Source organism: Bos javanicus, chromosome 2 (genome assembly GCF_032452875.1).
Source record: "Bos javanicus breed banteng chromosome 2, ARS-OSU_banteng_1.0, whole genome shotgun sequence".
NCBI lineage: Eukaryota > Metazoa > Chordata > Mammalia > Artiodactyla > Bovidae > Bos > Bos javanicus.
This window is the reverse complement of record NC_083869.1, coordinates 38,448,441-38,460,701: the sequence shown is the minus strand read 5'-3', so window position 1 is coordinate 38,460,701 and position 12,261 is coordinate 38,448,441. Positions and strand designations below refer to the sequence as shown.

General features: G+C 40.0%; 1 non-coding gene across 1 annotated transcript; it reads right to left on the bottom strand.

Moving 5' to 3' along the window:
- Positions 1 to 526: 526 nt before the first annotated feature.
- Positions 527 to 633, bottom strand: LOC133236052 (U6 spliceosomal RNA). The gene has a single exon (XR_009732715.1). It is a non-coding gene; the product is annotated as a U6 spliceosomal RNA (small nuclear RNA).
- Between the last annotated feature and the right edge of the window lie 11,628 nt (positions 634 to 12,261).

The following is a 12,261-nucleotide window of genomic DNA, read 5'->3' as shown; positions in this document are numbered from 1 at the left end:
TCTCCAACTGTTACTACTGAATGGATTATTTTCCCCTTCAATTCTGTTAGCTTTTGATTCACGAGTTTGGGATTGTCAGGTATATATATGCTTATGATTGTTATATCTTTTAAGAGACTTTTAATTATACATTTGTTAGTTGCTCACTCAAGTCTGATTGTTTGAGACCCCATGGACTGTAGACCGCCAGACTCCTCCGTCCATGGGATTTTCCAGGCAAGAATTCTGGAGTGGGTTGCCATTTTTCCTTCAGGGGATCTTCCTAGCCCAGGGATCAAACCTTCTTTTCCTGTGTCTCCTGCATTGCAGGCAGATTCTTTACCCACTGAGCCATCAGGGAAGCCCAGGGATTGTTATAAGGATTACAATTAATGTCTTAATTTATAAGAATCTAGTTCAGATTTATACCTAATTCATTACAATAGTATACAGAAACTTTGCTCCTGTATAACTTCATCTTCTCTTCCTGTGTGCTGTTACTGTCGTGCAAAATATACCTTTACAGATTGTGTGTCCATCAATAAAGAAAAAAAATAAATACTTTAGAAATTTGTAAGTCATTCTATCAAAGTGGTCATGCTAGTCTTCTCTTTATTGTTCCAACTTTAGTATATATGCTGCCAAACTGAGCACAGCATAAGGTTGTATTGTCATGAAAAGCTACTCTGGCTTCAGTATAGAAAATGAATTAAAGAGGAGGCCAATCTAGAATGAGAAAACTCAATAAAAGATGCTCAAATATGTCTGGGAAAAGATGATAGTGATATGAACTAGAGTTCAGGACTAGAGTACTAGAGAAGAGATGTAGGCAAATTAATTAATTTGAAAGATATTAAAGAGATAATAAACTAGCTTTGGTAAATGGATATAGAGTTGAACAAAATAAAGGAGTCAAAAATGATTAATTTTCCGTATTATGTAACTGAGGGAATTACGGTGCTATTCACAGAGAGAGAGATAACACTGAAATTGAAGCTTTGGGAGAAACTATGATGAGCTCAATTTTGGATATTCTGAATTTGTGATTCTTATAAGATACTTAGATGGAAATAGGAAATGTTCAATAAAGATGACGAAAGACTTGAGAGTGATTAATGTGTATATTGTAATGGAAGTCTTGAGAGTTTATTAGAATGTCCAATAAGATAAACAGAAAAATATAAAGTGATAATAGAAGAGGACCAAGGATGGAATACTAAGGAATAATACTATTTCGAGTTTAGATAAGTGGATTCTTAACAAAAGGGTTAAGAAAGGTTAAGAGTGTGTTGTCTTAAGAAAACAAGGGGAGTGTGTTGTCATGGAAGTTGAAAGAATGAACTATTTCAAGAATTGAGATGCCACAGGAAATAGAAACCTTATTATTTTTACTGTAGTTAGCAATAAGGAAGACCATTAATAACAGTGGTATATTAAAGTTGGTTGCAAATTCTTTCCTCTTCCTCCCATCAAGAAGTGAAATTTATTTCCTTCCCCTTGATTCTAGACTGCTTTGTGTTTGTATTGACCAATAATATATGGCAGAAGTGAAACTGTTAACTTTGAGACTGCTGCTGCTGCTGCTAAGCTGCTTCAGTTGTGTCTGACTCTGTGCGATCCCATAGACGGCAGCCCACCAGGCTCCCCTGTCCCTGGGATTCTCCAAGCAAGAATACTGGAGTGGGTTGCCATTTCCTTCAACTTTGAGACTGGGCAGCTTCTATTTTCACAGACTTGAAACATTCCTCCTAAAAATCTAGCATTCATGCTGTGGGAACCCCACACATGACAGTACCATGAAGGGAAGGACTCAAGCTTCCAGCCAAGAGCCAACATCACCTCCCAGCCCTGTGAATGAACCATAGGGGATGTTCTAGTCCAGTCAAGCCTCCAGATGACCACAGCTCCAGACAACACAATGCAGGACAGAACTATCCACCTGTGCCTAGTCAATCCCCAAGATTATGAAAGATAATCAGTGGTGGCTGCTGTTCTAAATGACTAAGTTTTGGGTTTGTTTGTTACTCAGTTTTTACCCTATTTTATGACCATTCTGTAACATCTGTAAAAGACCATATCCTGTTGGAGTATAGCAGATGTAAATTGCCATAGGTTGAAGAGTGACTTGAAGGGTAGGAACTGGAGACAACTATTTTGATAAGTTGATAGTGAAAGAAAGAGGCTAGCTAGAGTGTCATATGTAAGACAGTTGATGTTTGACAAAGATGTTAATTTTTTTTTTACTACTTTTAAAATGGTGTTTAAGAAGGTGCTAGTATAAGCAGAAGATATTGATGATACAGAGGAGAGATGAGTTAATTGATGGAGGGAGGTTCTGAAGAGATGGGAGAAAAATCTATTCAAGCTCTTTCAGAAAGGGTCTGATTGGTCTCATTAGATGTGATTCAGCCAAAAGGTCCTGATCAGTAGACTCTCAAATCCTGACTCGATGGCAGTTACCCTATGGATAGCTGCTTTTGGCTCAGATACTAACCATTTTTCTAATTATTTATGGCTAGAATCCTAGGTTGTATTTGTTAGGATTTGGGGAGGGAGCTACAGGTAACATAAGATTTATTTCTAAGAGACTGAAACATAAATCTGAAGTGTGAGGGTTGGTTAATTCAGCAGCTCCACAGCATCATCGAGGTCCCAGGTTCTTTCCATCATGCTACTCTGTTACCCACAGACTTTTGTCTTACTCTCTTAATTTCAGTTCAGGTCAGTTCTGTCACTCAGTTGTGTCTGACTCTTTGCGACTCCCTGGACTGCAGCACACCAGGCCTCCCTGTCCATCACCAACTCCCAGAGTTTACCCAAACTCAAGTCCATTGAGTTGATGATGCCATACAACCATCTCATCCTCTGTCGACCCCTTCTCCTCCTGCCTTTAATCTTTCTCAGTATCAGGGTCTTTTAAAATGAGTCAGTTCTTTGCATCAGGTGGCCAAAGTATTGGAGTTTCAGCTTCAGCATAAGTTCTTCCAATGAATATTCAGGACTGATTTTCTTTAGGATGGATTGGTTGGAACTTCTTGCAGTCCAAGGAACTCTCAAGAGTCTTCTCCAACACCACAGTTCAAAAGCATCAATTCTTCGGCACTCAGCTTTCTTTATAGTCCAACTCTCACATCCATACGTGACTACTGGAAAAACCACAGCTTTGACTAGATGGACGTTTGTTGGCAAAATAATGTCTCTGCTTTTTAATATGCTGTCTAGGTTGGTCATAACTTTCCTTCCAAGGAGCAAGCGTCTTTTAATTTCATGGCTGCAGTGATTTTGGAGCCCAGAAAAATAAGTCTCTCAGCATTTCCACTGTTTACTCATCTATTTGCCATGAACTGATGGGACCAGATGCCATGATCTTAGTTTTCTGTATGTTGAGCTTTAAGCCAACTTTTTCACTCTCCTCTTTCACTTTCATCAAGAGGCACTTTAGTTCTTCTTCACTTTCTGCCATAAGGGTGGTGTCATCTGCATATCTGAGGTGATTGATACTTCTCCTGGCAATCTTGATTCCAGCTTTTGCTTCATCCAGCCCAGAATTTCTCATGATGTACTCTGCATATAAGTTAAATAAGCAGGGTGACAATATACAGCCTTGACGTACTTCTTTCCTGATTTGGAACCACTCTGTTGTTCCATGTCCAGTTCTAACTGTTGTATCCTGATCTGCATACAGATTTCTCAAGAGTCAGGTCAGGTGGTCTGGTATTCCCTTCTCTTTCAGAATTCCCCACAGTTTGTTGTAATCCACAGAGTCAAAGGCTTTGGCATAATCAATAAAGCAGAAGTAGAAGTTTTTTTGGAACTCTCTTGCTTTTTCGACAATTGAATGGATGTTGGCAATTTGATCTCTGGTTCCTGTGTCTTTTCTAAATCCAGCTTGAACATCTGGAAGTTAACAGTTCACTTACTGTTGAAGCCTGGCTTGGAGAATTTTGAGCATTACTTTACTAGTGTGCAAGATGAGTGCAATTGTGCAGTAGTTTGAGCATTCTTTGGCATTGCCTTTCTTTGGGATTGAAATGAAAACTTACCTTTTCCAGTCTTGTGGCCACTGCTGACCTTTTCAATTGCTGATACATTGAGTGAAGCATTTTCTCAGTGTCATCTTTTAGGACTTGAAATAGCTCAACTGGAATTCCATCACCTTTACTAGCTTTGTTCACGGTGATGCTTCCTAATTGATTTCGCATTCTGGGATGTTTGGCTCTAGGTGATTGGTCACACCATTGTGATTATCTGGGTCATGAAGGTTTTTTTTTGTATAGTTCTTCTATGTATTCTTGCCACCTCTACTTAATATCTTCTGCTTCTGTTAGGTCCATACCATTTCTGTCCTTTGTTGTGCTCATCTTTGCGTGAAATATTCCCTTGGTATATTTAATTTTCTTGAAGAGATTTCTAGTCATTTTCTATTGTTTTCCTCTACTTCTTTACACTGATCACTGAGGAAGACTTTCTTATCCCTCCTTTCTAGTCTTTGGAACTCTGCATTCAAATGGGTATATCTTTCCTTTTCCCCTTTGCCTTTCATGTTTTCTTTTCTCAGCTATTTGGAAGGCCTCCTTGGACAACCATTTTGCCTTTTTGCCTTTCTTTATCTTGGAGATGGTCTTGATCACTGGCTCAAGTCAAGTGTACTGTGCCTCCTGTACAATGCGCCGAACCTCCGTCCGTAGTTCTTCAGTCACTCTGTCTATCAGATCTAATCCCTTGAATCTATTTGTCACTTCCACTGTATAATCATAAGGGATTTGATTTAGGTCATACCTGAATGGTCTAGTGGTTTTCCATTTTCTTCAATTTAAGTCTGAATTTGACAATAAGGAATTCATGATCTGAGCCACAGTCTGTTCCCGATCTTGTTTTTGCTGACTGTATAGAGCTTCTCCATCTTTGGCTGCAAAGAATATAATCAATCTGATTTTGGTGTTGACCATCTCGTGATGTCCACATGCAGAGTCTTCTCTTGTGTTTTTGGAAGAGGGTATTTGCTTTGACCAGTGCATTCTCTTGGCACAACTCTGTTAACTTTGACCTGCTTTATTTTGTACTCCAAGGCCAAATTTGCCTGTTACTCCAGGTATCTCTTGACTTCCTACTTTTGCATTCCAGTCCCCTGTAATGAAAACGACATCTTTTTTGGCCTTGTCGGTTTTCATAGAACTTTTCAACTTCAGCTTCTTCAGCATTACTGGTTGGAGCATAGACTTGGATTACTGTGATATTGAATGATTTGCCTTGGAAACAAACAGAGATCATTCTGTCGTTTTTGAGATTGCATCCAGGTACTGCATTTCGGACTCTTTTGTTGACTATGAGGGCTACTCCATTTCTTCTAATAGATTCTTGCCCACAGTAGTAGATATAATGGTCATCTAAGTTAAATTCACCCATACCAGTCCATTTTATTTCTCTGATTCCTAAAATGTTGTCATTCACTCTTGCCATCTCCTGTTTGAGCACTTCCAATTTACCTTAATACATGGACCTATTACTCTAGGTTCCTCTGCAATATTGCTCTTTATGCATTGGACTTACTTCCATCACCAGTCACATCCACTACTGGGTGTTGTTTTTGCTTTGGCTCTGTCTGTTCATTCTTTCTGGAATTATTTTTCCACTGATTTCCAGTAGCATATTGGACACCTACCGACCTGGGGAGTTCATCTTCAGTGTCCTATCTTTTTGCCTTTTCATACTGTTCATGGGGTTCTCAAGGCAAGAATACTGAAGTGGTTTGCTATTCCCTTCTCCAGTGGACCCCGTTTTGTCAGAACTCTCTGCCATGACCCGTCTGTCTTGGGTGGCCCTACACTGCATGGCTCATAGTTTCATTGAGTTAGACAAGGCTGTGGTCCATGTGATCAGATTGGTTAGTTATCTGTGATTGTGATTTTCAGTTTGTCTGCCCTCTTAGGTTGACTCCTATAATTATCTCAAGATAAATACTGCTGCCCATGGGTTCATAGTCAAAAAAGGTCATGTCAGGGGACAGAAACGGGAGGTTTCTCCTTGCATGTTTCTTTACCCAAAGTCCAACAGCAGACTTCTCTAACAGTTAGAATCTCATCATAAGCTCAGTCAACAATAAGGCTGATTTTAGGTAGGTGGTTTAAACTTTCTGAGCTTCATTTTCCTCAAATGTTAAGTGGGTAGCAGAGTACCTACCTCAAGATTATAATAAGGAATATTCTATTAAGTGCATAGCATAGTGGTTGTCTCACAGAATCTCTTTTCATCCTCTCTATCCCTCATACTGTGTTTAGAGTTTATTTTCTAAGAGGCAAACTTGAGGTTCTTCTCCCATTCTTAAATGGGATACTGCAGCCAGCTTAAATAAATTTGGTTCATCTTCTGGTGCTGGGGTCTACTCTCCTGAAAGCACTCAGAAGAGAGAAAAAATATTTAGATATATATTATAAAGGACTACCAAGAAGAGTAGTACTAAAGAACATTCTAACCATTGGACAATTGAACTTATCTCTCATGCTAGTAAGGTCATGCTTAAAATCTTGCATGCTAGGCTTTAGCATTACACGAACCAAGAACTTTCAGATGTCCAAGCCAGATGATACCACTCTAATGGCAGAAAGCAAATAGGAACAAAGCGTCTCTTGATGAGAGTGAAGGAGGAGAGTGAAAGAGGCAGTTTAAAATTAAATATTAAAAAAATTAAGATCATGGCATCCAGCCCCATTACTTCATAGCAAATAGAAGAGGAAAGGGTGGAAGTAGTGACAGATTTCCTCTTTGGGGGCTCTCAAATCACTGTGGATGGTGACTGCAGCCATGAAATAAGAAGATGATTGCTTCTCAGCATGAATGTTATGAAAAACCTAGACAGTGTGTTGAAAAGCAGAGACATTACGCTGCTGACAAAAGTCCATATAGTCAAGGCTACAGTCTTTTCAGTGGTCACGTATGGTTGTGAGAGCTAGACCGTAAAGAAGGCAGAGCGCCAAAGAATTGATGCTTTCGAACTGCGGTGCTGGAGAAGACTCCTGAAATTTCTTTGAACATAAAGAGATCAAACCAGTCAATCTTAAGGGAAATCAACCCTAAATTCTCATTGGAAGAACTGATGCAAGAGCTGAAGCTCCAATATTTTGGTCACCTGATGTAAACAGTTAATTCATTGGAAAAGTCCTTGATGCTGGGAGAGACTGAGGGCAGAAGAAAAGGGCATCAGAGGATAAGATGGCTGTATGCAGTCACTGATGCAATGGACATGAGTTTGACCAAACTCTAGGAGATGGTGAGGGACAGGGATGCCTGGCGAGCTGCAGTCCATGGGGTTGCAAAGAGTTGGACACCACTGGACAATTAAACAACAACAACAATAAAGGATAAAGTATGGATGGGCAAGTAACAGTATCTACAACACAGGAGCACCCACGTGTAAGAAACTGATCTGGTTGCCTTGATTCTAGGGGTGTGAGATTACTGTGTGCTGGGCAGGAACCAAGGCATCAGAGTGTTCTACCTTGGTAAGGAGGAATCCAGTGCCTAGGGTAGGAGTCCAGCCATAGATAGAGTAGAGATACTGATTTATGTGTTTGGGTGATAAAGTAGGTGAATGTTCAGAGTGATTTATTCTTATTCCAACTATATCTCTCATAGAATGGCCCTGGGCTCCACTACAGCCTTGAGTCTGAGCCAGAATAGTAAATCATAAAGTTCCTTGAGCTCCAAAGAGAGTGCTAACGTGAATACTAAATAGCATTTGTGTTATCACGTCACTCAATAAAAATATAAACCATGCATTATCAAATGCAGTATGCCTTCTCTAGAATCAATCAGATTTCCCATCTAGACTTTCCTTTTGCTGCTCTCAATAGACACACTGCCATCTACCGAAAATAAAGCATCCATAACCATGGTACCCCAAGGGATTCCCAAGAGAGCCCCCCTTTCTGTGCGCTCCCTGTCTCACTCAGTTCCCAGATGGACTGGAGGGAGTAGGCGGATCCACAGGCTGTTCTCCTGTCACAAACTGCAATACATCTGTTCCCTGGTGCTTTCTGAGAGCAGCAAGAGTAAGATGGTCCTAGAGGACCTAAGGAGCTTGGCCAGAAATTTTAAAATGTCTGTGAAAGCTCGTTTAGGCTATCCTTTTGCCTTCAACCGAATATGCACTTCAGTGGTCCTATTAATATATAGGCAAGGCACTCTTTTATAGTAAAACATGAAAGGATTATTGACATGTCTTTCTTTAAGTAATTATGATGTTTCCATGTGATAGTGTAGCTATGTAAATTTCTTTTATCTTTGTGAGATTTTTAGTAGGTAGAAGAGATAAGAGGTTTAATCACATAATCCTGGAACTTTAATGAAGACTGCCATGTCTTTGGGATTTGTGGATAACCTATGTTGCTAATTAAGAAGAGGAGGCAAGAATACTCAGAAGAACTGTACAAAAAAGATCCACATGACCCAGATAATCACCATGGTGTGATCATTCACCTAGAGCCAGACATCCTGGAATGTGAAGTCAAGTGGGCCTTAGGAAGCATCACTATGAACAAAGCTAGTGGAGGTGATGGAATTCCAGTTGAGCTATTCAAATCCTGAAAGATGATGCTGTGAAAGTGCTGCACTCAATATGCCAGCAAATTTGGAAAACTCAGCAGTGGCCACAGGACTGTAAAAGGTCAGTTTTCATTCCAATCCCAAAGAAAGGCAATGCCAAAAAATGCTCAAACTACTGCACAATTGCATTCATTTCACACTCTAGTAAAGTAATGCTCAAATTCTCCAAGCCAGGCTTCAGCAATACATGAACCATGAACTTCCAGACGTTCAAGCTGATTTTAGGAAAGGCAGAGGAACCAGAGATCAAATTGCCAACATCCAATGGATCATGGAAAAAGCAAGAGAGTTCCAGAAAAACATCTATTTCTGCTTTATTGACTATGCCAAAGCCTTTGACTGTGTGGATCACAATAAACCGTGGAAAATTCTTCAAGAGATGGGAATAGCAGATCACCTGACCTGCCTCTTGAGAAACCTATATGCAGGTCAGGAAGCAACAGTTAGAACTGGATATGGAACAACAGACTCGTTCCAAATAGGAAAAGGAGTAAGTCAAGGCTGTATATTGTCACCCTGCTTATTTAACTTATATGCAGAGTACATCATGAGCAATGCTGGGCTGGATGAAGCACAAGCTGGAATCAAGATTGCTGGGAGAAATATCAATAACCTCAGATATGCAGATGACACCACCCTTATGGCAGAAAGTGAGGAAGAATGAAAGAGGCTCTTGATAAAAGTGAAAGAGGAGAGTGAAAAAGTTGGCTTAAAGCTCAACATACAGAAAACTAAGATCATGGCATCTGGTCCCATCACTTCATGGCAAATAGATGGGGAAACAGTGGACACAGTGGCTGACTTTATTTTTCTGGGCTTGAAAATCACTGAAGATGGTGATTGCAGCCATAAAATTAAAAGATATTTGCTCCTTGGAAGGAAAGTTATGACCAACCTAGACAGCATATTAAAAAGCAGAGACATTACTTTGCCAACAAAGGTCCGTCTAGTCAAGGCTATGGTTTTTCCAGTGGTCATGTATGGATGTGAGAGTTGGACTATAAAGAAGGCTGAGCACTGAAGAATTGATGCTTTTGAACTGTGGTGTTGGAGAAGACTCTTGAGAGTTCCTTGGACTGCAAGGAGATCCAACCAGTCCATCTTAAAGGAGATCAGTCCTGGGTGTTCATTGGAGGGACTGATGTTGAAGCTGAAACTCCAATACTTTGGCCACCTGATGGGAAGAACAGATTCATTGGAAAAGACCCTGATGCTGGGAAAGATTGAGGGCAGGAGGAGAAGGGGATGACAGAGGATGAGATGGTTGGATGGCATCACCGACTCGATGGACATGGGTTTGAGTGATCTCTGGGAGTTGGTGATGGACAGGGAGGCCTGGCATGCTGCGGTTCATGGGGTTGCAAAGAGTCGGACATGACTGAGCGACTGAACTGAACTGAACTAGGTTGCTAAGGAAATTCACATATGCCAAACTGCACAGTCTAGTTAAATGTGTCTTCTTCAGGTCACAGTGTCTCTTGGTTGCATAAATGAAGAAACAAGAGAAAGATAGTTGCCAACATTTAGTCATCATGGTCAGGAATAAAATAGAAAACTGAAGCTCTTTAAAATACACAGCCTTCTACAGGGCATACTCAACTCCTGCCCTCTCCACGTCTTATTCTACCATGCCTCCTCCCAAGGAATCTTGGCTCTGACTGGTGGCTAGCCCTTTAGGGACCAATTATAATTTAAAGCTTTGGTTTGAATTGATTTTGATCTGGCTTTTGGTAGTCAGGCCTGGCTTCTCGTCCATTTGCCTCTCCAAATCTGGCCCCATTTTCTCTAGTCCATTTGCTGCTCATTCTTTTTGCTTTCTTTTTACTTGATTTTCCAAAGCAAAAATTCCCACAGTTAAGTTTGTGATCTGGTAATTTATCATGAATATTCGTGAAATTGCCTCATTAAAAGGGTCATTTGAAGCTGAAACCTAGGTATCTGTTACCACGGGAACCAACAACAACTATTTAGAGCTGCCTGCTTAAACTAGTTAAGGTAAGGGTTGCTGTTGGCAGGAGGTTGAAGGCAGGCCATCAAAGACTACTGGGTGGAGTAGACTCTGGTCTGGACTTCTCAAACTTATGTTGGATAGTCTTCTGGGTTGGTGCTATGCTCCTGAATTCTCTACATGATGCAGTTTAGAAACCGGAAGTTCCTTTCTCCATCAGATTACTGAGGAGAGTTTGAATTATAAATTTACAACTTGAAACTTACTTGATCACACTTTACGTGTTCCTGAGCCAGTCATTTACCTATCTGTGCCTTGTTATCAATTTTAAAAATGTGCAAAATATTCCCTGTGTCACCAGGGTATATAAGCATCAGTGAGGCAATAAAAGTAAAACCTTTTTGAAAACAGGGTGCTACACTCATGCAGACTAAAATCCATGCTCGAGTCTACAGCTGTTCTCTAGAACCTGTTTTGGTTGCTATCACTCAACCTTCTTTCTCAAACAAAAGACAGTTTCTTCAATAGAGAGCAGTGTCAAACTAACCTTAGTGATTGCCTCTGCAAACCAGGATTCTCCAAGAGTTCCATTACCCACTGGGTCTGTAAAAGTGAACACTGGCAATTAGGCATGTCTTGAAATGTTGAAAAGGTGGTTATAAAGAAAAAAGTATATTTGATAAATAACCAAGGTTACAAGAAGTGCAAATTACATTCCTTCACCTTTTTTTCCTTTGCCTTTCAGTTGCAATTTTGGACAGAATATTAAAGAGATAATCAAGAGTGGCAGGCTTTGTATTAAAAAGAGAAAGAAATGTCAAGTCAGGCAATTCATATGGGAAATGCAGAAAGATCTATACACAAAAAAGTGTGTATTTACTTGGGAGTATTTTGTATGTGCCAAACTACATATCTTGTTAGTATTGCTTTCTTGGTAGGAATATAATGCATTTGAATCAATAGGATTAGACAAAAATGACAGAAAAATACATCTTGGTGAATAAAGCAAGGAGCCAAATAGACAAAGAGGAAGATACTGCATAGTGTTGACATTCTTATGACCACAAGAGAGGGGGTGCACTGGGGTGAAGTCTTGGCAGGAATTCTTATGGAACACAATACCCAGTATCATATAGAGGAGGGGTTGAGTTATGGATATAAGTGGATACATCAAATCTGTCAGATTTCTTGGGCACGACACCCTTTTGTCACTTCTCTTATTAGCACAACTGCCATCAGCATAAATAACTGAAGCGTTAGTGCAGATCTGATGACTCATTCATGTCCTGCATGAAGGAACTGGAGTGGACAGTACTCTTTCTTCAAGTGGTCATAAACAGGTAGTCTGCTACCTCTAAAGTTCTAAATTCCTTTCTTCTCACCAACTGGGTAGGGAATCAAACCTTCTCAAAGATAGGTGGGTGTGGAGGAGTTCTCAGAATGTTGAAAATAGTCAGATGTTGGAATCAGAATGGGTTCACCATAGTCAGATGTTGGAATCAGAATGGGTTCACCATCAAAGAAATATCTTACATGTGTTTTGAGAAAGAATACACAACATAATTCCTCAAAAAATTGCTAGTTTTATGGTTGTTAATGAGAAATATTCAAAGGGAAAAAAATACCTTTTACTGTTTACATTTCAAACCTTGTAAATCATGAAATGCAGTTTCAGTTTTTGGTGTAGGACCTATAGAGTAACATGGTTATTGCTGTTAGCTGTAAATACAGTT